The sequence below is a fragment of the Eurypyga helias genome, unplaced genomic scaffold, assembly GCF_000690775.1.
Source record: "Eurypyga helias isolate BGI_N326 unplaced genomic scaffold, ASM69077v1 scaffold22850, whole genome shotgun sequence".
NCBI classification, from domain to species: Eukaryota; Metazoa; Chordata; class Aves; order Eurypygiformes; family Eurypygidae; genus Eurypyga; species Eurypyga helias.
In genome coordinates this window covers 4,941-8,176 of record NW_010226626.1, presented here as the reverse complement: position 1 = coordinate 8,176, position 3,236 = coordinate 4,941, and the positions used below count along the sequence as shown (strand labels likewise).

At 59.3% G+C, this 3,236-nt stretch overlaps 1 protein-coding gene across 1 annotated transcript in view; it reads left to right on the top strand.

The window, feature by feature from the left end:
* Positions 1 to 3,236, top strand: part of LOC104511298 (serine/threonine-protein kinase 32A-like) — a gene marked incomplete at both ends in the record, with an annotated part of 11,997 nt that overhangs the window by 4,392 nt on the left and 4,369 nt on the right. The window lies entirely within an intron of this gene.

Genomic DNA, 3,236 nt, shown 5'->3' with positions numbered 1-3,236 from the left:
GCCAGCAAAGCTGCCGCCGCGGGCAGGAGCCTCTGCGGCCCCACTCGGTGCTTCCCTCCCCCCGCGCTGGGGACCTGCTCGGCACGGCCGTGGCCATCGGTCCGTCCTCGCCAGCGACACGCTGGGCGACCGGTCACCGTGACCCAGAGCTGCCCCCTCCCCCCTCGCAGAGGACAGGGGAGATGCAGCCACCCGGGTGGGAGCTGGGAGCCACGGGAGCCGTGGAAATGTGGGTCAGCATCCCCCAAAGAAGGGAAAAAGCTCTGCTCGTCTCTGCGGCCGCCTTCAGCTCAGCAGGACGGAGCCTGCAAACTCCTGTGGTGACTCTGCAGTTTGGGTTGATCTTGGAGCCGTTCTCGCTGGCTGCGGTGTTTTAACTGGCTGTTGCAGAGGTTTCAGTCACTTTCTGTGGACGTGCCCTTCGCTTCAGTGTCCTTCTGACTAGGACTGCGGGATTTCCATCCTTCATCCATGGCAGCAAGGTGTGTAATCTCCTGAGTACGGGAGGCTTCGTGCACACACAGTTCCATTTCTTCTTGTCCCTGGAGCAACTGGAGCTGCAGCGTGGTTCTGTATATTCAGCCTAGTAGCTTGTGCTTGTTTTCCAGTGTCTCTTTCCCCGTGGAACGGAGCTGCAGCCCCCCATCCCCTCTCCCTTCCCCAGGCTTCCCCAGCTGCGGTCACAAAAAAGGGATGTTTGCTAACATCCATTTTTTATAATGTTCTCGACTGAGACCCGTCCCCTGGGGGCACAAAGCACCTGAAGACCTTCAGCAACCAGACTTCAGTCCTTCATATTTTAGGCTCTTCTTGCCGCCTAGCCCTGCCTTTGGTCCTTCTTTTCCCGCTGCGACGGACCTTTCCAGCAGCGGCTCTGCCACCCTTCCGTGTTTCCGCGTGGGAAGGTGTCCCCCCTGGCGCAAAGCGCGGTGCCCCGTTTGCTGGTGGCGTTGGCTGACAAGGCCGCAGGAGCCCTTGCGCCCATCGCTCCATCTTTGTGCAGGAGGCTGGCTCAGGTTTTTGGGAGGTCAGAGCCTCTCATGATGCCACGTGTCACAGTGTGTTGTCCCGCTGATGACCATCACAAGCGAACAGGCAGCTCCTGCGTTCCCCTGTCACCCTGGTCGGTGACATTCCCTATTACCACAGCAGTTTCAGCTCAGAAATGACAGTGAGCCGTAGATAAGGTGGAATACTGGGCATGTGTCTTTCCGTGCAGTGAATCAAGCCGTTGTTTGACATCAGAGGTTTGGATCGGACAGTGAAAAAGTCCTCGGCAGATGACCGCCTCCAGCAGTCACTGCAGGCACAGCGTGATGTCCCCCCTTAATGACGGGCCTGCTGATTTGGCGCAGTGACAGCACAGCTCACCTGGGAATAGGAGAATGGAACAGATGGCAGCTTCCAGGAATTGTGGCTAACCCACCAGGAGGTTTTGGCCAGGCCATTTGTCTAATAAGGCTGAGGAAAAGCTCAGGTTTCTCTCTAGGAGAATTGAGAGGGTTTCTGCAAGAGCCCTGCAATTGCTTCAATTTCTTTCTCATAGCCCTGCCGAAGGGCTCCCGAGGGCAATGCTAGGGTGGGGGAGTTGGTGCCAACGCAGGCACTGCACGTGCCGCCGTGTGCCCTCTCATCTCTGACCGGAAAGATAACGGCACAGGCCATCCAGCAGCCTCCATATTCCACAGCTCCCAGTGTCTCTGGTGTCATATTCCTTAAAATGGCATCTCACTGCAGTCTGCAGCAGCCTTCTATGCTGTGCACAAATGGTGCTCTGGACAGGTGAAGGAATCATGTAGGAGCGTACCAAGAAAATTCCCTGCCATAGGGCTGGGCTGAAAGTGCCGATTCCCAGCCAAGGATGATCTTCGGGAAGGACGCGGCGTCCGGAGCACAGCCCTGGCTGCGCTGCTGGGAATTGGCTGCAGTTAGGGATGCTGAGCAATCAGGGAAACACGGACCTTGAGGTTTGACCCCACATCCCAGCAGCAGCCAGCGCTTCCCTCTTGGCTTTTTTTTGCCCAGGGCGTCCCTTCCATAACGCCCTCAGCCCCGCCGGAGCAGCCGGAGCCGCTTTCCTCAGCCTCGCTGGCTTAAGGGGGAGATGTCCCAGCTGGGCTACTTCACCAGGCTTGTGATCTGTTAGAACCGAGCCGCTTGACAGCTGGATCCAGAGACAGGCACGTCTGTGCTCGGAATGTGAACTCCTTCATAAGCCTTTATGATTCATATTTCTGAAAAGAGCTCCCCACGAATCGGAACAGGGGACGGAGATGAAAGGAAGAACAGCGCAAGGATGCAGAGGATGTATCCAGACGGGGCAGTTGTGGGTCGTTCTTCCCTCTCCGGCACTCCCCAGCGATCCGGCGGCCGCTCTTGGGGGGGCAGGCTGGCGGAGGGGGCCCGGCTGGTTTAAAGCAGCGTAAGCAGCAAGGGCAGGGAACACGTGCTCCGACAGATCCATCAGGTACCACGTGGGAGGTGAGCTCCAGCGCCTCACTCATGTCCTCCCAGCACTGCCCGTGGCTCCCTAGAGGGACCTCGGGTTTGCCTGCTCCGAACTCGTGCCTGGCCAGCCCCACGGATTCGCCGAGGGAACCCATGTCCCGCTGGGACTTGCAGCCCAGCACGGCGGAGGCCGGTCCCACCCGAATGCAGCAGGAACACATGGATCGCTGCTCCCATGTGTGGCAATTTATGGAAACGTCCCCCAGCATCCCAACAAGGCAAGGGCAGCTCTTCGCCAAAGCGTCGACTTGTGGACGTGGAAGGGTGATCGTAAGGCAGCGCACGAGCAGCAGCGGCAGTGGATTTCGGCTGCTGGTGACCGAGGGCAGTACGGCCGCAGCATCTCCATCAGGAGCAGACCGCTGTTTGGTGCCGGTGGCCGGAGGAGGCGGCAGCAGTTCGGCCGTGCTGCTGTTGCTGGGGAGGGCGACGAGCCTGCGAAACGCCCGATGCTCGTGATCGTGACCCTGGCTCTGCCGGGGCTGAGCCGTGCGGTGCCACAGAAGATGCAGGAGGGCAGGACGAGGGAAAGGCTGGCTGGGTTTAATCACAACCAGGCTGAAATGACCCCTCCTCTTTCCCCAGTGGGCTCCTCCGCATTACCCTGCGCTCCCGCTTTCCCGCTGAGGGAGCGCAGAGGTGATGTTCCAGATAGAGTTCCCTGGTTGGCACCGTCAGATCCTGCTGCTGTGCTCCTGCTCCCCTGCCCTTTTGCAGACCTCAGCATC